At 43.2% G+C, this 24,180-nt stretch overlaps 1 protein-coding gene across 3 annotated transcripts in view; it reads right to left on the bottom strand.

Moving 5' to 3' along the window:
- LOC128879156 (pleckstrin homology domain-containing family G member 3) overlaps window positions 1-24,180 on the bottom strand; it is a 58,157-nt gene that overhangs the window by 25,678 nt on the left and 8,299 nt on the right. The window contains exon 1 of one of the 3 annotated variants that reach the window (XM_054128046.1): window positions 7,366-7,457. The exons of the other annotated variants lie outside the window; for them this stretch is intronic. The gene's annotated coding sequence lies outside the window, so the exon portion shown is untranslated. Of the gene's footprint in view, window positions 1-7,365; window positions 7,458-24,180 lie in introns of those variants that run through there. 3 annotated transcript variants of the gene reach the window in all.

Raw genomic sequence — 24,180 nt, 5'->3', positions numbered from 1 at the left:
TGGAGCATGACAATTTTTATGTGATTGAGTGTGAAGCGTGAGAATTATTAAGTGTGCCAGTGTGTAGGTCATGGAAATTTTCTGGTGACCCCAGAGAGGGCCATGGAAATTATGTAGTGACCCACAGTATGGCTCATAAAAATTTGTAAGCGATCTAGTGTGTGAAGTATGGGACTTTTTAGGTGGCCCAATGCGTGCGACATGGACAATTTTTAGTATCAGACGTGGTAAATTTCAAGTGACCCAGTGTGACCCAACGCATTGGTCATCGAATCAGATTAAATCATACCCCATTACTAACGGGGGTGTCACTATAAAATTCGCTATGGTTCTAACGCATTACGTGGTTAAGGATGAAACGTGCAAGTCCACGCCAACGTTAAGGAGTCGATTTCAAGTCGAGGAACGTGCACAACGCGTTCGATCATCGGCGAACCTATATCGCCGTACGCGATTCGTTATTCGGATCGTTCTGTCCACCGACACACGTTCGAATGAACGGAATTCGATGGAGTGTACGCGGTCACGTGCCGGGCGTTATAGCTTCTCCCAGAAAGAGGGCTTAAAGCCTCGTGCCGCGGCACGGATCGACGTGGAAAAATGCGTGCAGCAGGACGGCGCCAGTGCTCGGCGCCCCGCGTGCCCTCTTTGCCCCTCCGCGACGCCGCGTCGCGGCCAAGATCGCCGTTCGTTGGGACGGAAACGCGGGGAGAAGGGGAAGTGATCATCTCGGAGGGGAGGTAGTAAAGAAGTTGAAAAAGAGAGAGGTGAGACGAGGGAAAGAGACGGACCTCTCAACTCTGGATGAAAATTTCTTATTCAAATGAAGAGCTGGAATATTAGACGTAGAAATTAATCCTGTACCTTACATTCAATTCTTTTATAATTATAGTTTGAGTGAAAATATTTGTTCGACTATTCAGTTAGGTTAAGGTTAGCAATTGTCTAAGTTCTCGACCTGATAAGCTAGTCTCAACTTGATGGATATTCTTCTTATATTCTTCATCTGTTACGAGAATACCATTATACAAAATCTCCTATCTACTAAACTATGTGTATGGAAATACATTCGTAATGTCCATCAGGTTGAGACTTCATATGTGCATAGATTCTCTGTAATGGAAATCAGGTTGAGAACTTGAGAGGTTCGTAATTTAGTCTAACTACTTAAATTATAGTTATAATTTAATATACAGACACAGAATTTCTATAGATAATGTTTATGCAATTTTTTCTGCATGAGAACAAGGTACCGATAAAAATGGATTTGCGTGAATCTGTGCTCTTTTTTTAGTGTGGACACGGTGAATAGTACCTTCTCGGTAAAATTCCGTCGGATTTCTCGTGACGTATGCATCATCACGCGGTGGTCGTTTCCGATTTCCGCTCGAAAACGCCAACGCCTTCAAAGCCAGCTGCACCTGCGGGCAAGACGCTCTACTTGTCAGACGGGTTATCGGATGGAAAGGGGTGACCGGCTTTTTAAATTGTGGATTAACGAGGCGCGAGCGAGCACCTTTGTGTCCTTTTTTGGAAACTGGCGGAGGACCCGTGAAAAATCGGTTCGAGTTATTTTCGTCAACGCATCACGAGTATCTGGCACGGGATTTGTAACAGGTATGTTTAACGCTGAGGTTACGTTGATTTTTGATTTTTGACGAGTAAACGATACGAATACAAAAATGTGATAAGAGAATTTAGATAAATGAAAGATTAGAACTCCGATAATTATTATCAGAGATATCGGCACCGTACTGAAAATTGATATCGAAACGATTATTCGAATACGAATTATTTATTTAAATACTCGTGTACGCAAGGTCGTTTGAACTTTGATCCTATCTCACCGAAATTAAATGGAAAAGGAAAGGCGACCTTGGAAGGTCGCGGAAAAATAAAGATTGCAAAAATGAAATCGATGTTACAGATATAAAAATTGTTACATTTTCATTTTTGTTGAACAAAGTGATGGAATCTGCCACCGTGCGCCAATCCTTTCTTGGCACCGTTCGTTGGCGGTTAAATTATTTACGGCACGGGTGAAAGTGACATGGCGGTGATTCTCTGTGCCCTTTTTCCATGACAAATTTCACCTTGCAACACTGGCGGTGAATCGCCCACTCTGGCGCGGTTCTGCGTTCCAGAATTCGTAAACAAACAGCGAAGATGCATGCCCGAGTCGAAAAAAATTTGATTCGAGTAGCAAATAATGTGAACTGTGCGTAAATTCATACAAACTTCGTTATATAAACTCATTTATAAATTTGGTTATATAATCTCATTTATAAATTTGGTTATATAAACTCATTTATAAACTTGGTTATATAAATTCATGTATAAACTTGTATATGTAAACTCATATATAAACTTGGTTGTGTAAACTCATTTATAAATTTGGTTGTGTAAACTCATATACAAACTTGTTTATGTAAACTCATATAATATAATCTTGATTATATAAATTCATGTATAAACTTCAATATGTAAACTCATATAATATAATCTTGATTATATAAACTCATATATAAACTTCAATATGTAAACTAATATAATATAATCTTGACTATATAAATTCATATATAAACTTGGTTATGTAAACTCATATAATATAATCTTGATTGTGTAAATTCATATATAAACTTGGTTATATAATCTCATTTATAAACTTGTATATATAAACTCATATATAAACTTGGTTATATAAACTCATATATAAACTTGAATATGTAAACTCGCTCACAAACTTGTACACATAAACTCAGCTAGTTCATATATAAATCTAACACTGCTCCGTTTACAAAAACTACATGCTACAGTCCCAAGTAAACGAAAGATCGGATACAGTAAAGCGGTCGGATAAAAGTAAGCGCGCGACGATGATGATGTATGCACGAGCAATCGGCAAGATTTTATGGGTCGATAAACACGGTTGTTATCGTCGAAAAGTGGTCTGTGATCGACGGAATAAAAGTAAAAAAAATAAGTAACGGAAGGTTTCATCCCCTCAAAGCGAACCAGTGACCCGGATCGCAGCTCTCGACCCTTTTCCTACGTTCCTAAAGTTTCGCGGTTCGTTGAATCCCTCGAGCCTGACCGGGGTTGGTTCAACGCACTGTCATAGGAAGAGAAATAGAAAACTGGCCTATCGGATGGAATTAGCCTAAGCAGTTTCCGACTGGCGGTAATTCGATCGGCTTGTTACGCGAAGACACTCTCTTTTCTCGCCCACTCCTCTCGTTTGCTCTCTTTTTTTTCCTCTTTTATTCCACGCGACGGAGGAGCGATGAAAGTGATTTCTCACGTTAGGGTTGCACCGTGAACGCGCCTACGTTTTTCGACGACTATGCATATATACCGGATGTCGCGATTGAAACGAACCAGTGCTCGATATCCTCGCTATTTCAAGCGATTGAAACGATAAAAGGGATTCACCACTGGGATTTCAATGTATTTATAGGTTACGGTTTTCTATTTTTAGTGGATACACACGATGTCTCATAAAAAAAACCGTCTACGTAGATATCTTTGTTATTTGAGATGAAAGGAGGAACTATGAAAGTTAAGATTGCTCTGTGATCTCTGTGGTTACATTTTCGTCCTAGTAAAAATAGACCAGATTGGTATGTGTAAAACTCTACCAACTTAAGTACAGGCGCATCTAATTTAGACTTGAAGACAATAAAATTAATTCCCAAATCTAGAATTAAACGAGTATGAATATATACATGCGTAATGATTCTATATTTTGCCGTCGCCTCACCCTATATAGCCCGACGTCTGCACAGGGGTCACTTTTCACAGATAAGATCGATCTATCGCTCGAGATCACGCGACCACCGGAAGAGCACCGATTAGGATTGCTAAATACTCGAGATAAATGTGGCAAGCCACTAATTAAGGACGCCGATAGATCACGCTCCGGCTAATGTCGAATTTTGCATATCGCCGCTGTGGGAAAGATCTATCGCAATGCAACGTCGGCTCGACTAATTAAAAGAACCGCGGAATCACCGAAACGTTTCAAAATAAATAATCGATCGACTCCTAATGCAATTAGGAATTTTTTAACGCTTCGACCGAGCAATCTAAGACGTTCACTGAACCTCTCATTCCTAATTTAAAGGTACAGATGAATAATTTGGTTTGGAATATTTCTGTTGTATAGGGTCTTGATTCGTAGTCAATCCTAGTTTAACACAATTCATTTCTAAGACAGAGACGAATAGAATCAATATATAAAACAGAATAGAAGGGTTAAATAATAAATTTGTTTCCGTAAGAGACAAGTAATTTCGTCAAAGTAACTTCCAGCCTCTCGAGTGGTGTTAGGTTAAAAATACTCCAAAGAGTACCCAAAATGGCGGTGTCAAGCCTTAAATCGACGTAAATCAGCACCTGAGAATAAACAGAAATGGGAATATCCGAGTCGACCCTTTCCACGACTCGATTATGTTATTTTCGTCCGATTACGAGATCGTTCCGCGAAACTTTCGACGAGCGCACACGTACACGCGTAATTGGAAAGCACACGTGGCGCGCTTTTATGCAGAATTGCCCCATTAAATCGCGATACGTCGGCATTCGTTTTGCAATTAGCCGGGGCAGCTCGTCTCGAAACAATTGAATTGCAGCACGCGCCCGTCCCAGTTTTCCAGCAAAATCTTTGCACGGTTTTCTCGGCCGATACGATATTTCATACCCGAGGACGACAGGGGACAATGAGCTTTGTCAATGGAGGATAATTATCGGGCTCGTTCGATCAGCTTAATTCGCTTTCATTGTCTCTAAGACGCGTTGCTCAACATTCGAAGGATATTATCGTAGCATCTAGCGCCGTTTTGCTCTCGAACACTTTACGAGAGCCAGAGAGAGCCAGGGAGATCCTGACAAAAACAGAGAAGGGCAGAAGCTTGTAGATTGAAGAGATACCGATAGAAAAGGGTAAGTACGGTTATAGAAAAGCACGTAACGAGATTAGAAAGCATGGAGAACCACGGAGTAACAGAGAGAGCCAGGGAGAGTCAGTGAAATAAAAATTGTCATTTTACAAATTATGGGTCGCGGTATGATGAATTTGAGGTATATCAGAGCTGGAGAGCGCGATGCAAGAAATACGTGGTCGTAAAATGAAGCGATTATTCTTAATTTTCGGTCTAATCTCCGCAGGTGGGCGTTTTAAGATCGCAATATGGCCGCCGTCGGTGCTTGCCCTCTACTGGCAGCGCGAGGAACTAATAACAAAATGTCGGTTTATTTTAAGTCTACGCATTCAAGGTGACTTTAAAGTTTGAAATTAGTTGGTAAACATATAAAGGGTGGTTCTAAAAACTAAAAATTGTTGGTGCACACATACAGGGTGGTTCTAAAGATCAGAACTACCTGTACATATACAGAGTGGTTCTAAACTTTGCGTTCTGATTAATCAGTTTCGATTTAATTCTTTCATCAATATTTCTTATTTGTACCGTTTCTTTGATTTCCTTTTCTTTTTCATATTATAAACGTGTGCCTTCTCTTTTCTTTCTTCTCCATTTAACCAGACACAGCAACGCGTGTATATTCCAGCTCGTAATATAATATAAATAAAAATAACGTCGTCCGCGTTGGAATCCGGCGGTTTTCGACTGGTTCCCGAGATATTAGCTAAGCGATCGGCGCAAGTACGTATATGGAGGTGAAACGGCCGGTTCACAAAGGACATTCCATTCCATCTTACGCTGGCTGCATTAGCTTTGAACCCACCGTGGCTACTACGATTCGAGAGTCAGAAGGCCGTGTGTGTCGTCGACTAAAATATTCAGAGCTTGGCTCTCGGTGGGGCTTTCGGCTCTGTGCCGTCTCCCAGCGTGAAGCTTTTAACCCTTTGCACTCGTTCTATTTCGACCGATAGCCCAACCGATATGGACATCCGGTTCTGGCCTTTCTGGAAGGCTTACGGCGAAACCTGCATTTCGAGACACGCCAATCGAAATATTTCAACCGCGCGTCGTGTTCGTTTCGCGAATTGTTATTATAAATACGATTTCCAAGCCTATGATATTTGGGTCCCATGTTCGAGACGAGACTAGTCGCGCATCGGACGCATTCCCCTCGAAAATTTCTGCGAGCGTACGTCGCAAAGCATAAGCGTGCAGAACCGAACAGCTGCGTTTGATTCGTACGGTAAACTCGGCGTTCTAATTACGGACAATTGGCCGTCATTGTTCTTAGGCGCGTACGTAAGACGGGGAGGATGATTAACGTGAACGGTGGCCTCTGACTACTTGGAAACTGGTCCCCCCGGCGCTGGATACCGACGCTTTCGAACTGCAAGTGAAATTAAGGTCGATCGTTAGTAATGGTCGATCGTTAGAACGAGACGACTCGACGGATATCGAATTTATTATTCAAATGTGTATCAATGTTCAGAGTCGTGCAGTAGAGGTAACGACTAGTCTTTAAAACCACCCTGTATATGTGTAACAGCTAACTTCAGTCTTTACCAGTGTTTCAGTCTTTACGAGCGGAATACAGTTTTTATTAAGTATCGTACCGTTTATCGTCATAGTATGGTGGCTCGATGAATTCTCAAGTTTTGAAAATCATTTGGGTGTAATTACCAAGCCACCCTGTATACGGAACAGAGTCTCGAGCAAACGCATTACAAATGAGTCATGCGACAGCAAATCGTTTTCAAATTGCTTAGAGATACACCGTTATCGCCCTATTGCGCGCTACGTGACGTCACGTGACCATGTAAAGTATTCTCCACCTCGCGTTTTTCCCGTTTTCTGATAAAACTTTTGCGAGTCGTATGCAACGAAAGAATAATTCATTGGAAATAGCATCTATGAACGAAGCGATATATATATATGATCCCTTAATCGTACACGTTGGGAGGTTCAACGAGCAGCATGCGAAGATGAGAGCACAGATTTAGAAATTAGAGGTTATGTAACACCACGTGACGCGGTAATAATACGTTTCAGGCTCTATTCACGCATCTGCCGCGGGTATACTTTTACTTTTCACTCGTCGAGACCAGATGAAAGAACGTGAATAGAAAATCATCTATTCAGTATCTAACCTAACTTGATTTATTATTTAGACGAAGCGTGTTTTGTTGAATCAATAGAAGTTCACGTAAATATTTCCATGTTTTAATCTAACTAATATAATAGGCACATGCTAAACATAACCAAAAGGTATGAGCACTTACGCAAAATGAAATAACGATATTATTACAATAATTGTAAAATATATTCAACATACATTACACATATTTAAGTATGTTTTCCGTATTATTATGCATCACGAATGCATAAAATCTGCAGTCTAACTATTTATTACCCAGACCAATCCGACCACAATAAAGAAAGGACTTACCGCTTTCGCGTCTTGTTCACCCAGACTCGCTTTCGAGGACCAATAAAGGAGGATGTGTACCCAAAATTCCGGATTCTTGGTCGCTACGAGGGACCGTCTCGGGTTGCAGCACCCGATTGCGAAACGCGCGTTGTGTTTACAACCGTGCGCTCGCGCGCGTGAAAGTCGCCGCGTCGGCGTCGTGTCGTTTCGGTGGAAAAAGAAAAGTCACGCGCGTTTAGTAATGACCTAATACCGTCGTCGGCTGGCATTAAATTTGAACGACGCCCGTAAAGCGACTGTCGAACCTGTATTCAACACCGCGTGCCACTTGATATCCTGCTGACTGGCAATCACGAGAACTCGCGCGTCGGACGAGCGACAAGTGTTGCCCCGTCCTCGGCTGGAATGATTTTAAGTTAGGTTTTGACCTCTGGTGTATCGTTTTCGATACGAATACGTTTCGTGATTACGTCGTTGTTCCTAAACTTTTATGTGTTTCATGGGCTGGTGTGGAAATTAGCAGAATTTGAGTGGAATATGTTCCGTATGTATTATTTCAACGTTCCTTTGGTTGAAATTTGATTCAAAGTCAACGAAATCAATTAGTCGCCCGAGATTGATGAATAGCCACGCCCAGTGCAGCGTTGGGACCGCCCCTCTGCTGTGGCTGGTTCTCCGCGCACGTGGGGCCGTGCTTTACGGCGCATGAGCGGGAGAAGGGGCGTTCCACGGTGGGCGTGGACTAGCCACGAGCAGCCTACAAGTCTCTATTTTGCCCATTCCAACCCAATAAAGTGAAAGTAGCCCTTTCTACGAAATTCCCTGTCCTTTCCAATACTCGTATCGCGTCACCCCGTCAATTTTTTCACGCGTTAGCCCGTTAAGCCGAACCGACTTAATAATAATCGATCGATTTGCACGCGGATTAACCTACTTCTTGTTCTCGCATCCCATTATGCCTCATAACGCGAAAGTTGGCATGAATGAAACATGAGGTGGCGACGATTATCATCGTCGATGAAGTTCAGCTGGCTATGAATATTCAACGAGGACGCGTCCATAACAACAATAACAACAATCGATGCGTCGGACTGGAGTCATAGAAGAAGCGAAATAAACGCGGACAAACGAGAAGCACCACCTTGAGGGGTCGCCTACGATTTCTATGTTTTTCAGCGCATAGCTGTTCAGAGAATTATATTAATCGAACGATCGACACGACTCCGTCATCGTCGCGCGTTTCGCGACGTCGCAGTTTCACTCTGATCGCTGCCAACGCATACGAAATCAGCCTCGGAAGTAATTGCGACAGGGTGTATACAAGGTGTCTTTAAAGCCATGCGGCCATTTCCTTGGTCGCTAAGGCGAGTATGATAGTCTCTGCATCGATGGTGCCAAGATCGATACAAGGGAAGATCTACTCAGGCCTGGGAAGTGTTTTAATGGGGAATACAAAAAGAATTCCCAAAATTCCCAAAATTCTCAACAGGTCTTGAATGCAGGGTTCTGTTCCAAAGACAAAGTATTCTACTGGTTCGTCTTGGAAAATTCTGGTAAAGCCAGCAACTCCTTGGACGCAAGACAAACTACCATTCTAGCTTTTGCCCATCGAACAATTCAACCACGCCCCCGCGTGCGCGGAGGACCATCCACAGCGGAGGGGCGGTCCCAACGCTGTAGTGGGCGTGGCTACTTATCAATCTCGGGCGACAAATAGATTTTGTTTTAACTTTGAATCAAATTTCAACCAAAGGAACGTTGAAACAATGCGCACAGAACATATTCTATTTTCAGCTCCTGGAACACGATGCGATAACCGAGGAGACTTTAACAGACCAATAACAGAAAGGAACACCTTCTCGTCTGAATTGTGCGCCAAATTACCCGAGCCCGATAGAGCAACAGAATGTAGGCAACCGCGATTTCACCTTCAAAGGCGAACCATTCTACTGTCAGCGTCTAGAGGCCGAAGCAAAAACCAGGGAGACCTCAACTGTCCCACGTTAATGAAGATTCCACTTTCTGCGTCTGCAGAATCAAGTACCCAATGACCAGTGTCTGGCAGCTCCACGGAACGAGGGCAATTGAAATTTCACCTTGGAGCGAATCTGCGACTTCTGGACTTCTAACTAAAAATTCGTCTGGATAATTTGATGCTAACAAATGTCACTTTTTGCAAGCGTACAATCGTGCACGAGAGGCGATCAGCCGCAAGGCGACCGCGAGCCGTGATTCCACCTTCGAAGACAAAGGATCACACTCTCGTGGCGACGATAAAAATTGCTCGAGGCGCGAACGCGTGAATAATCGTGGAAGAGAGACGCGTCGACGTCGCGGTAAACACTGGAGGATGGCACCGGTGCGGGAGAGCTCTGGCTGGTGCGCTTCTGGTCGCGTAAGGTTCACGTGGGACAGGAATACTACCGCCGCGGTGCGGTCTGGTTTCGACGCGGTACTTTTCTGTCTCCGGTTGGTTACGAGCGGAAACCGGTCTCCGCGAACGAACGAGTCCACGGATCGACGGGTCACCCGATGGCAAACACGCTTACACGGCCCTTTGCGAGGATCAGCTGCTGCCCGCTGTCATTGCACCCACGATATCTTGCGTCACCGATCGGTATAGAATGCCATTTTTCCTTTCGTTTCGCCGTGGAGTTCTCGGTTTGCTCGACGATCGATCTGATCGATCGGTTTGGCCTTCGCGGATTTAATTGGCCACGCCCAATGCCTCGATTTTCTGTTTTTTATCTCATTTTATACGTAGAGCGATTTTAGTTTACGTGTTATTTGATCCTTGTTTGTCACCTAAAAGTTTGTACTTTCTTCTTTGGATCTTTGGGTTGCCTTAGTTGAGTAAGGGAAGGCGTGACAAAGTGTCAGGGGGAGGAGTCTAGTAACTAAGGGCGTGGCTATGGGCCTGAAAGCAAAGAATGTGCTCCCTACCTCCAAGGGGAGGGTCCGTACTTCTTTGGGCTGTCTTAAATGAGTAAAGGCGTGGCGAAGGGTTAGTGGGCGGAACCTAGTAGCCAAAAGCATGGCTATGCGTCCAGAGGCGGAGAAGGTGCACCTTAACTTCGAGAGGGGGGTCCCTAGTTCAATTACGGTTGGCCACGCCTACCACAGACTACGATCGAGGTCGATCCAGCCTTTAACAAATCCTGCCATGTGACACATCCAATCAAGAGTCCACCAAGCAGGAGCCTCTGTTCGATCTATAGAATAAATTTCATTCGAATATGTTCGCGCTCCTTTTAAAGAAGAATGCCAGTTGCGTTACAACTTCCCATCGGCAGTCTCGCGGAGGTAGCGATAAACAACACCTGGGAACAGAATTCATTCGTGCCTGTTCGTCAATGAAATGAAACGAAACAGCCTAATGGTTCGCACGCATGCTTAAATGAGCGTCGCTTCGTATCATTCCCTCCCCCTTTCCCCTCTGTGCATAAAGCGATCGCTTTTAATAACCCGTTTCACATTTCGCCGATAACAAGCCAACCGAACAGGTTTATTCGTAGGGTGTCCTTCTTTTCCGAGTTTGTTTACTGGTTACGCCACTGAACGCTCGCCAGTCTAGGATAGCATTTATTTCGCCTCCCACGTGTGCTCGGGCTCGACTCGCTCGAAATACCGATCGATACGCGACGCCGATCTCGATCTCGAGCGGTGAAATCGTTGCGTGGAGGCTGCTCGATGCACGTGTCGATTACATGACAAATCGAAGCATTTTCGTCGTCAAGGAAATTGCGAAAAATCCTCTCGACGCGTAGGAGTGGGGTGTGTGTTCGAGCTCCGATGATTTAACGATATTGAGCCTAGAGTCGTATCTTGATATCAACTATCTCATAAATAAGGCACAGGCTGTGATAATAAGGATTTGATCGTTACTTGACTCCATCCATCTTCTCGTGGCTCCACCCTTTTTCTGTTTGCTCCACTCACTTCATCTTTGGTTCGCTCATTTCTTCTTTACTCCACCAGTCTTTTCTTGACTCTACCTATCTTCTTTTTGCCCCCACCCGTGGCCTCTATGTTCCCCTCAATCTCTATTTGCCCCATCCATTTCTTCTTAGCTTCACCAGTCTTTTCTTGACTCTACCTATCTTCTTTTGTCCCCACCCGTGGCCTCTATGTTCCCCTTAGTCTCTATTTGCCCCGCCCATTTCTTCTTGGCTCCACCAGTCTCCTCTTGACTCTACCTATCTCCTTTTGTCCCCACCCGTGGCCTCTATTTGCCCCGCCCATTTCTTCTTGACTCCACCAGTCTCCTCTTGACTCTACCTATCTTCTTTTGTCCTCATCCATGTCCTCTATGTTCTTCTTAGTCTCTATTTGCCCCGCCCATTTCTTCTTGGCTCCACCAGTCTCTTCTTGACTCTACCTATCTTCTTTTGTCCCTACCTGTGGCCTCTATGTTCCCCTCAGTCTTTATTTGCCCCGTCCATTTCTTCTTAGCTTCACCAGTCTCTTCTTGACTCTACCTATCTTCTTTGGTCCCCACCTGTGGACTCTATGTTCTCCTTAGTCTCTATTTACCCCGCCCATTTTGTCTTGGCTCCACCCATCTCCTTCTTGCTCCGCCCATTTCCCTATCGATTAAAAACAACGCTGTTACCTACATTCCGACTAAACTACAACCTAATAACGATGGAATCGAATACAAACGAACAGAATTATGAGCGCGACAACTGTTCGACCGTACTTATCAACGTAAATAAGAAACCAACGTTCTTTTGGAATACTTCCTACCGTATTTACGTAATCGGTTAGGTTTGCACCGCCAACATGACACCGCTGTTTCCTGAAAACAATCTGAAAAATCCTGCACCGTAATTGATACTCACAATGAGAACCCAGGCGGAAGTTATCGGACCGATCACGGACACCGATCGCGGCTCGTACTCTTGACCCAAAACTGTCCAAACATTTCCAGAACTTTCGTGGAACGTACGTGTCTCGGCAACTACTGCTATTTGGACAAAAGTTGAGACACTTTCGCGATTCGCGACGCGCGTGCACGGGCAAGACGATGCGCAACAATGAAACGTCGCCGCGGGTACGAAGTGTGTTTATGGGTGAAGAGCGCGACGCGAAAAGCCGCAAATCTCCTCCGACCGGAATACTGTTAACCTATCTCGCATCCGGTAGAAATTCAATGGTTTGTCCACGGATTTGTATCGCTTTTATTTGAGCCGTTTGCCTTGAAAGCGGTCGAGCGCGATTTAGAGAAAATATAGACGCGAAACTCGGTTCTGCGGTTACGAACTGCGCGATACGATCTTTCTATATGAAAGTGCCAACCGTTATCGATAGGCCCCCGTTGGGTCACATGGGTCACGGTGACCCAATGGAGGCTAGGTCCTACTTTCTGCCATTTTACCCTTTGCGAAACACTTGGGAGAGGAAGGTCCACAGGTTCGAGACTGGACGCGTGATGGTTCAGTTTTTCACCGTAGCGGCGCCACGGACAAACCGATAGAGGGCTGGAGGTTAAGTGCTATTGGCTAAAAGAATTCTATCTAGAAGAAGAGGTCACTGACTGGCTAGGGGGGAATGGGGGGGCTTAAAAAGGTGGGGAACCTCCCCCCTGTACCGTCCGGCTAATATTCTTTCCATCTCCCAACAGTACTTGAGTAAAATGTTGCAAAAGGTCTCTGAACCGAGTTCGATGAGAGAAAATGAAAAGAACTGCTGAAAAGGGAGACCCAGCGGACCGCTACGACGTACATTTTTGCTAATACGACTCGTCGACTTTGTTCCTGCGGTCTCGGCGAACAAAGAAAAGAGCAAGGAACGCGGACACGCCGGTCACTAATAAAATGTAATACTCTATTGTTGCTGGTTGGAGACAGGGATTTTCGGGCTAACTAGACCGTTCTAGCTTGACATATATTTCACTCTATTAATAGTGCAACTAGAATATCCACCGAAAACGACAGACAGTACTTGGCGCGAGACCCTGTTGGAATTATGACGGGTAAAAAGGATTGGAAACTTTGTCGAGATAACGAAACAAGCAATGCATGCGTGATGTGTTAAATTAACATAAAAGCATTGATGGACCTAAAATCCTTAAAAATGTGATTTGTGTTAAATTCAACACAAAGTTTTCGAAACTGTAAGTCAAATCGTCATTGACTCTTGGACTATTATGTAAACGATGAGTGATTAGACCTAATACTATCTTGAATACTTTTCAGTAACAATTTGCGAACGTTTGCTGTTACTTCATCAAGCTTGTAAATACAACGTGTGCACGAGCTGCCCAACCCATTGACCGCCCGTCAAATGACAGTTTTTTCCTCGTTGTGCCCACTTTCCACCCATATAATCCTCGAGATAAACGCAATAAGCGCTGGCGCGCTGGTGCCCACGCGGTATTAAACAGCACTTTTTTCATTCAAAATCTGCGTTTCGATTGCTTAGCCTCTGCCCCCGGCTGAATTATGAAACAAACGCAATTCAAAGGTAGAATTTATGGTCCAGTTGAGCTGCAACAAAGCTACTACTCGATGTATTGTTTCTATTGACCTCCTAGCTGGATGTGAAGGTATCAGACTGCGAATGCTGATAAGTTGTAGTTTAGTCGGAATGTAGGTAACAGCGTTGTTTTTAATCTATGGGGAAATGGGCGGAGCAACAAGGAGACAGGTGGAGCCAAGAGAAAATGGGCGGGGCAAATAGAGATTAAGAGGAACATAGAGGACACGGATGAGGACAAAAGAAGATAGCTAGAGTCAAGAGGAGACTGGTGGAGCCAAGAAGAAATGGGCGGGGCAAATAGAGACTAAGGGGAACATAGAGGTCATGGATGAGGACAAAAGAAGATACGTAGAGTCAAGAGGAGACTGGTGGAGTCAAGAAGAAATGGGCGGGGTAAATAGAGACTAAGGGGAACATAGAGGCCACAGGTAGGGACAAAAGAAGATAGGTAGAGTCAAGAAGAGACTGATGGAGCCAAGAAGAAATGGGCGGGGCAAATAGAGACTAAGGAGAACATAGAAGACATGGATGAGGACAAAAGAAGATAGGTAGAGTCAAGAGGAGACTGGTGGAGTCAAGAATAAATGGGCGGGGTAAATAGAGATTAAGAGGAACATAGAGGCCACGGATGAGGACAAAAGAAGATACGTAGAGTCAAGAGGAGACTGGTGGAGTCAAGAAGAAATGGGCGGGGCAAATAGAGGCCACGGGTGGGGACAAAAGAAGATAGGTAGAGTCAAGAGGAGACTGGTGGAACTAAGAAGAAATGGGCGGGGCAAATAGAGACTAAGGGGAACATAGAGGTCACGGGTGGGGACAAAAGAAGATAGGTAAAGTCAAGAGGAGACTGGTGGAGTCAAGAAGAAATGGGCGGGGCAAATAGAGGCCACGGGTGGGGACAAAAGAAGATAGGTAGAGTCAAGAGGAGACTGGTGGCAAATCCGGAGAAATGTATAAAAGTGTCCACAATTGCAAAAATTGATTTAGAATTGAACTTTCAGATTCCCTCAGGTCTAGAAGCTTAACTTCCCTCCATCATCAGCTTCAGAGACACATACCCCTAAAATATTCCATGAAAATTCCCAGTTTGCACAGAGTCCTCCCACTTGGAGTACCCAGAACGCGGCACTGGTTTCCCTCGAACATTCATGACGGATTTACGAAGCGACAGGGAGCTAGAAAAACGTCTGCCTTCGCAGACTTTCGAGTGAATTGCACCGGTACACGGAGGACTCGATATGTGGCACGTGTGGGAAGGTAATAGGAGCAAACGGAAGCCGTGCCCTTTGTCGCGTGGGACGTAGACAAATTGTAAATAAGACTCGACAATGGGTTCTCACAATACTCGTTAGGACGCGTTTGGACCGCCGTGGTTCATCTGTATGCTATTGGAAGACCTGCGTTTGTTGTCGAGGAACGAGTTTCCTCTTTATACACCGAGCTAGTTCACCTGAGTAATTCAAACTAGATATATCATTATTATTTTTGTGGACTAAGGATTCATTGGTTTGATTATACAAGTATAAACTATAGTATCTCTAGATTCCTCTGAACACAAAGCTGTTATACCAAGCTACATTAGTCCAGTCACAAGCATAATTACTAGTCTGGCGAAATTTATGCAAATTCAGATTGTCACAGACGTAGAAAAAGAATTGAAAGTGTCTTACTGTTTAAACGGTAGCATTTAGCGGTAGCATTAACGGTAGAATTTAATTTTGAATTATTCCTATAGCTTGAACCGAGGAAGCTACAGTCTCTTCGCTTAGATGACAATTTCCTGAAGATGATACATCCCTAAATGAACATGTTCGACGAAGTCCCTGGTCCCCACTGGTTCCCCAACCTAGACCGTCCAAGCCGGGACAACGCTCTCGTCACGCGCGTGACACAACGCCCACGCTAATTGCATTGAAAACGCTTTTAAGCAGGCCTGCAGGGACAAGCCGGGCACAAAAGCGACACAAAACGGTACAAAAGACTCGCCGCGAAATCGTTTCAATCTGCTACGACACCGCCTCTTGGCAGAACGCTTCGAGCAAGCCAGCCATGTTCTTAGAAACACGTATTTGTCACAGCACGTGCGCTATCGCCTGGTTCAGGTGAACCCTGGTAATTAATTTAACGGTCGAAACTATTTTTCTAGCTGGACCACTGGGTGGCCAGGTAGAGTTCGTTCGAGAAGAAATTTCTCTCGTCCCCCAAAGGCGTGGTAACGCGATTTCTATCGTGGCAGAGGATTTCTGCCGAGTTTAAGTTTCAAGAACCCCTAGCGCGTCACGGTTGGGACCAAACGAAAGCGATTACGTCAGGGTACATAAGGTAATCTCGGCACAGAATCGCTCGAGAGTTCAAACATGACCGTGAAATCGCGTCAAAGGCGGATTCTCGTTTGTTCTCGGCGTGGGGACCCTGTGAGATCCCTGTCGGGAACACCCATGAAGAGAAAGGTGGCGAATAGTCCCATGCTTCCCGTGGACCTGTAATCCTCTATTTCAGGAATTTCGTTTCGTCTTTCGTAGATTATTTAATACTTTAACTTGAGAACAAATGAATGCAAGGTTGCTAGATATCTTCATAAAGAATAACGATAGAATTTCCACCATTTGTTTTCTAATAGTAATACACGATTCCTAACGCAAAACTGAATCGAAACTGTAGAACGAATTTTTTTCATACGAACCTTCGTTGCGGAGTAAGCGGGCTTCAAAATCGAGTGCGCGCGCAGCGGTGCCCCGTGCGATGCTTGAAATCAAATTACTCGGAAACGAAGGCTCGCACGAGATCCGTTACTCGACGTTTTCGTTTCAGTTTTTCGAGAAGAATACCATCGCCTCGCTCTAGTTAGAGAGAAGCAACGTTAAAAGAGTTTGCGGAACGAGCGCTCTCGCTCTTCAAGAAATTCTTTGTTCGGTCGTCCAAGGGGACCACGCTATCGCGTTTCTGCTAATTATCGCGACTCAATGTACCAGAACGCGCGCGTAGGAAGCTTCGTAGCTAATGCGCGCGAGCGCGTAAGCGGCTTATGTTTTCCTTCGACACCGTCAAACACACGAGACAGCTTCATTTGCATTTTAAATATCGCACGCGCTCCTAGATCTAGTCGCCGCGACATTATTTGGATTACACGGCGAAAAAATACAATTTATTCCGCTGTCTGAGTCACGTCGACAGCATCCAGATTAATACCCCGCGCGAGCGACTTAGAAAGCGACGCGATATTTATTTCCATGGAAGACGAAGAGAAAAAGATCCACTTTTAGGTGATTTTTGAAGAAACTCGAACTACTGGTTCGCGATCAAATTGAAAAGAGACTAAACGCGTAATTGGGTTCAGGAAAAATTCGCGAACGATTAAGGTGGTTGTTTTGTGTACTTATTTAATGGAGGATTGTAATAAAACTTCGCTTGCTTGTAATTTTATGAGAAACGATATCAAGATTTTGTGATTTTAACACAGATCTTTATGGGGCATACAAATCTTCACGTGAATTTTTTCAATTTAAATTAAAATACAATTTGGGTACTAAATAATTGTTGACCGCACCGTTACTGAGATATAATTAATTAAAATTTGAATCTGGACGTGGAGAAGTTGCGCAGCATCAGACAGCATAACGATATATTATGGATGTGTGAGAGAACGGTAAGTTTATAGTCGATGATTTTCGCCTTTGGGACGTGACTGCCTCGAAACAACTACCTTAACGTTACGTCCAGAAATAAGTTCGTCTCCCGTCGCGTAATTCTATGGCAGCGGGATAATTGAATACCACGGCAGAGAAAATAAATGAAATAATTTGCAGAAATCGCGGTACGCGACTCGAGCTGGTACACAATTACGGGGACGGTTGATTTAGAGCCGCTCGTTACTGGCCATGTGGCAAATTTACCTGTCGATGCAAGGGCGTATTGAATCGCAATGCGTCCACTCCGAGATCACGATAATTGGCTCGTCGCTGATGTCTCTCAAACTCGATACAATTACTCCAAACAAATTAAACCGCTTTATCAATGGCCGAGACCCTCGCGTTCCATTGTATGGAAAGGAAGTGGCTTTGGAAATTAATCTGGCTCGATCCAAGCGCCATACGAACGTTGAAACGCGGGCAATATTTGGGGAGTTTTTTGTGAAAAAGATATGCGATGATTCGACCTGAAATTTTGCGTGTCGATTACTATACTTGCGAAGAGAATCTAAGAATTTTTTCGAGTATATTACTCTAATAATAAACGAGTTATTAACGATACAGTGGTATCTTGCGTAATTCTGCGGATTGTCAATAAGCGAGGCACCGGTAGAGATCGCGATTGCGCTTCATCAAATGGTTCGAATTGGAAAATTCAAAAAGATTGGTATTCCACTCGAGAGTAGCTCTCGTCCGCCTTAGAAGGAAACGGAAAACCCGACAATTGACAAAATGGCGCCGGTTAGAGGGGATGAAACGGATTTCTCCTGTCTCCGATCATTTTCTCGAGACGCGCCGTTTATTAAAACGCGGCCGAGGCGACGCGTGCGCTTATAATGCGTACGCAGACAAAAGCGTCCCGACGTTGACGATTTACGAGTTCATTCACACTCCCGTTGCACATTAGGAGCGACGCAGCGACGTTCTGACCATAGATACAATAGGGGATCCCGTTGGATAATCAAAGTTGAATCTTGCGGTCCGGCGATAAGCCCGACGAAGATATAATGCGGTTTATCTGTCACGTCTCCATATCATTAACCCACGAACAGTCGCGCTTCGGGCGTTTCTCTACGGACTGACTATTTATAAGCCTACCCTCTGAAACTTTCATCTGCTCGCCTTAGCATTCCTATCCTCCACTTTTCAATTATCTACCAACATATATTTATCCACCAATTATTCTATAGGGAAAATATAGTCCACTTAAATTGGCTAAATATAAACTGGGTATATATAGAATAGCTAGATATAAATTTAATTGGATACACGAATTTGAAGTATATAAAAGAAGTTTGGTGCTTAAAATTGCATCCTACATCCCAACTATCACAACTGTACCGCAACTATGGTACAACTTTGGTTCAACTATATCACGTGTATAATGCAACCACGGTTCAACTATATCGCAACTATAGTTCGAGTAAATGAGAATAATAGTGCGACTATACTGCAACTATATCGTGTAACTATACCTAAAATTATATACCACAACTATAAAACAACACCTTTTAGAAAAGTCTTCCATTACAATTAACCACCAAAATGTAAGCATAACAAGGACCGATTGTAATTGTTATGGTTACGAAAAAAGTGTCACGAGTGACAAAATCGGCGACGTGCAACGATGAAGTAACTACGGCGTTCGGCCCCGCGTGTTTTGAATAACGTCACGCAAAGTTTGCGGAGCGGGCAGAAATCCGTGACACTTTCGACGCCGATAACGAATTGCAAAAGTAACGAGCCGCGTTTTAAATGTTGTGTACAGAAGTTGTATAACGAGGCGTTCCACATATTTCGCGCGTTAGTCACACGCACCTTTTGCGACCCCGGTGTTATACATACGGACCCAGAAAGATAAGGACCGGAACGAGAGAATGACAAATCCCCTGCGCGACGTGTTCTTCGAGCACACCTTTCAATAACTATGATCGAAGTGACCTGGTGCGCGCAATACGAAATTCCGATCGGTTCGATCGCTGCATGAACAATGAAATAGTCGATGCACGTCGTGCAACTATGACACGATTTCATAACTGGTGCAACGACAGGCACGTATTGACTACACATCAACTGTAATGTTACAATACACCAACTTTACTGTAACTATAGTGCAGCTACGCATCAACTATAATGAAACTATTGATTAACTATTGAGAACTATATGATAACTGTAGTTTAACTATATAGAAACTCTATGACAATTATACATCAACTATATAGAAACTCTATGACAACAATAGCTCAATTATATTGTAACCACATGGCACCTATACCTCAACTATATTGAAACAACATGATAAATATAGTTCCAGTAAATCACAGTTATAGTTCAACTATATACTATCAATAGTGCAACTGTAGTTCATCTGAGTTAGAATTACAGTTCAACTCTATACAAACTATACTTCTACTATATAGGGTGTCCCAAAAATGTTGTAACACCTTGAAAAGAGTTGTTCAGGGTGTGATTTGAAACAACTTTTTCCTTAGCGATAATATTGTCCGAGGCTTCGTTAGGGAGATATTAACATAAAACCCCGACCAATCAAGAGCGCGAGTAGTCTACGCCACTGCGTGCCACCTCCTTCGGCATACTCGCGCTCTGATTGGTCGGGGTTTTACTGTTAATATCTCCTCAACGAAGCCTCGGACAACAGTTTCGCTAAGGAAAAAGTTGTTTCAAATCACACCCTGAACAACCCCTTTCAAGGTGTTACAACATTTTTGGGACACCCTGTATAGCAACTATATGATAACTATATGACAAGTATAGCTCCACTATATGATAACCATAGTTCAACTCTATAACAACTACAATACAACTATATCGTATCTAGCCTACATCTTTCACAAACAGACCCGAATTCATCGAATTTTAACACTAACATTTAAATTCTACAGTTCTCGTATACAATGTACCAATCACATACATAATTGTTTATGCATCATTCAATTCAGTATCGCGTGAAATATATTAGGTAGACTGGAAAGTAAAGTCGTTTCTGCGAATCTCAATACTTATTTACCATTCATCAACACATTGTTTTTTTATCGATCTGGCATTGAAAATTTGCACACTAGATATCAAAAAGCTCGTGATAACGAGGGTGATTACATCATTCATTAAAAACAGAAATTTATTAAGAATGTGTTTGAATTTAATGTAAAAGAAATGACATTACTTTTCGGTTCCCCTAATATTTGCATTCGATTAAAAGAGTCATGCAAGACCACTGATTTTACAAATGACGGTAGGTACAAATGAAATGTCCCTAGGTTTAAGCGTCGAATACTCCCTAGGACACAATAAGCGTCATCTGTCCCGGCTTCAATTGCCCCCTTCGATCCATCGAGCAGTTTCACGCTGATAAACACGACGATTCCACATCGATCAGAATTCAACACTACAGTTAGACCGAATCCGGGGTGGCTGAGGCAAAGTGGAAGAAAAAGCCGCCCGATGGCCCGATCCGGCAGACAGGGTCGGCCTGGGCGACCCACACGCTTCTTAAGTCCACAATTGACTCGCGTGCATCCAATATGGCTGATAAAACCGGATCTCCGCGCGAGGGGTTAAGCCGACTCCTGCCATGTACGCGATACCGACCGATGCCTAATGTCGTTACTCGTTACGATTCCCTTATATGTAACAGCGTCTGCCCGGGGGACCGTTGCGCCGGGATTGAGATAAAGGTTCGTTTACACTATGTCGTTGCTGGAGTTAACGCGGCGGCCTCTTCCTCGATCGGGTCGACGATGCCGTTAATGAGGAAAAAATGGCCGGGGTGTCGTGGCTGAGGTCAGAAATAGAACATCGACACAACCCTTCTGGACGAGCTTCTAGAAACCTCTAGTTCTAAAGACTAGTTCTAAAGATTAGGGACTTTTAATTGGCGAGGGATTCCAGTAGGGGTAATTTTAACAAGGGGACATCTATGATGTCGTGGATGTGCATGAAGATTTACAAGTTTACTCTATAGATAACAAACATCGTAACGCTCGAGGCTTTTGTGCCACTGGGCCTTAGTTTTTATAATATTAATTGTCAATGTTTATAAAGTCATACACCGAAAGATCTCGAGCTTAAAGACGTAGTAACAGATTACAGTTGGTCTAATGTCTAAAAGTGGATGAAATTTTATAAACTTTGACAATTAATATAATAAAAGCTAAAGGGCATGACAGAAAAGCTTTCAGTGCTACGATCTTTGGTACCTATAGAATAAACACCTAAATTTCCATGTAATACCCCCTTGTAAGTATCCTAAATACCATAAAGATCCGAATGAAATTTTTTTGGGGGCTCTGTATACTCCAAGCCAAAATATAGATCGCTTGGTATGCAAAAATATTAGCTCCCATTGTTGTTAAAAAATACTAGAGTATCAGTTCCCTGAGTTTCAGTTCCCTGAGTTTCAGTCCAAGAGTCGAAGCTCTTACCTTTATTCGGGAATTCTGAAACTTGACTCTGGCACCGACAATTCGTTCCGTGCCGAGAGATCGATGTCACTATAGGAGCACACAAGGGTTATTGAAACCGTCCAGTCAGCGAACACTGATTCGTGATATTCGAGAGACTGACGATCGTTTTCGCGACGAAATGGTATCGCGCGCGTATGATTCAACATGTGGGCGAATGGCATTAAAAAACCACGGGAGATACGCCATGGAGAAACAAAGCTCGTAAACATCCTCCGAGCAATGTGCTCTTCGGACCATATTACGTAGTATAAAGGAAAAGGATGTACCCTGGGTCCGTTCAGATAGCCGCTATCGGGTCCGATAAAATCCCAACGTGTGCAAATTCCATCGCGACGACACGTAATTTCGATGGAAATATTTTGGAAAAATGTTTCCGAGCCACCCAAACCCTGTCGCACGAGGAAAAACAAACGAATAGATGGAATTTCAATGATAGCTCTTTGTCAGTACACCAGGTACACCCTGTATATAATACGCAAACAAGTATCGGTTGAAACGACCACTGAATGGCCTCTGAACGACTTCATACTCTTAGAAGTCATTCCAAGGTTGACTCGATGCTAATAAACATATTATGTTGTCCAGAAAGTTCGTGGCAATTTTTAAGAAAACTTCAAAGGCACATTTGAATTGTAATATATTTGTGTACATATTAATGTATTTATTGTATTTGTCGGTGCCAGAGTCAAGTCTCAGAATTCCCGAATAAAGGTAAGAGCTTCGACTCTTGGACTGAGACTCAGGGAACTGATACTTTAGTATTTTTTTAACAACAATGGGAGCTAATATTTTTGCATACCAAGCGATCTATATTTTGGCTTGGAGTATACAGAGCCCCCAAAAAAATTTCATTCGGATCTTTATGGTATTTAGGATACTTACAAGGGGGTATTACATGGAAATTTAGGTATTTATTCTATAGGTACCAAAGATCGTAGCAGTCAAAGCTTAAACATCATTTTGTTCCACAACCTTTCCACCTTTTAAGGGATGTACATATATATGTTAATTGTTTTCAGCAATTTCGACATATTCAGACCTGCACCACCTATCAAAAATCGGCATGGACTTTCCAAACAACCCATATTTGAAACAAGTATTATTTTCGGCTCAAGTAGATCGAGGCCTCTCCTTTAAGCTCAATAAAAATTATCTAAAGATTGTTTAAATTGTCTAAAAAGTTCTCGAATCCAAGTGTCGAGGTACGATGGAGAGATCCTCAACGTATTAAGTTACGATATAGAAACTCGGTTACGTAAAATAATGACCACCGTGTAGGTAACCACAGGACAATACGAGCAAGGAAATTCGAAGAGCAGACTTTCCACGCGATTAGTATCTACATAGTAGTCTACTGTACGATCAAATATTCGCGCGCGATTATTTCCCGTAAGATTAACTGATTACGAGAATTACCTTAAATAGAAGCATAACGCGTCGGTATTATCCAATAACGGTGTCTGTAAATAATTACTCGAAGAGGATAACCTTAAACTTTGGTTACATTGAAAACGCGCCTTTATCAACTTAAGGCGTCGCAAAGTCTCTTACGTTGACTTTGAATTTCTAATATGCCATGTTGTACCTATTCAGAACAGGATGCTACTGTATGTTATTAGGGGGACCAGAAAGTAATGTCGTATCTTTTACATTAAATTCAAACAAATAAATTCATAACAAGTCTTTATTTGTAATCAATTATGTAATCGCCTTCGTTATCAACAACCTTTTGTTATCTAGTGTGCAAATTTTCAATATCTGATCGATAAAAATCAACTGGTATACAATGAGCGGATATATGATAAACAAGTATTGACAGTCACAGAAACGACATTACTTTCTGGTCCCCCTAATACTAATAAAGATGTGTATTCATTGCATAGAAGCCTTGAAAATGCGCGTTAATAATTAGCGCCTTAATAGTCATCAGACAAACTTGAAATTGCGAGCTTTGGATTCCCAACCTCCTGTGCAAAACGTTCCCCTAACTCAAAATATCCTGTCGCCATTTCATACACTAAGGGCGCGTTTTCAATTTAAAACTTAGATCTGCAAATATTTGTATAAACAATAGATACTCATAGTATGACATGCTGTACCGATTCAGAACAGAATAGTACTGTGCGTTACTGATAAAGGCGTGTATTCATTGCATAAAAGCCTTGAAAATGCGCCTTAA

The sequence above is a fragment of the Hylaeus volcanicus genome, chromosome 7 (assembly GCF_026283585.1).
Source record: "Hylaeus volcanicus isolate JK05 chromosome 7, UHH_iyHylVolc1.0_haploid, whole genome shotgun sequence".
NCBI lineage: Eukaryota > Metazoa > Arthropoda > Insecta > Hymenoptera > Colletidae > Hylaeus > Hylaeus volcanicus.
This window is presented reverse-complemented; position numbering and strand designations above follow the sequence as displayed.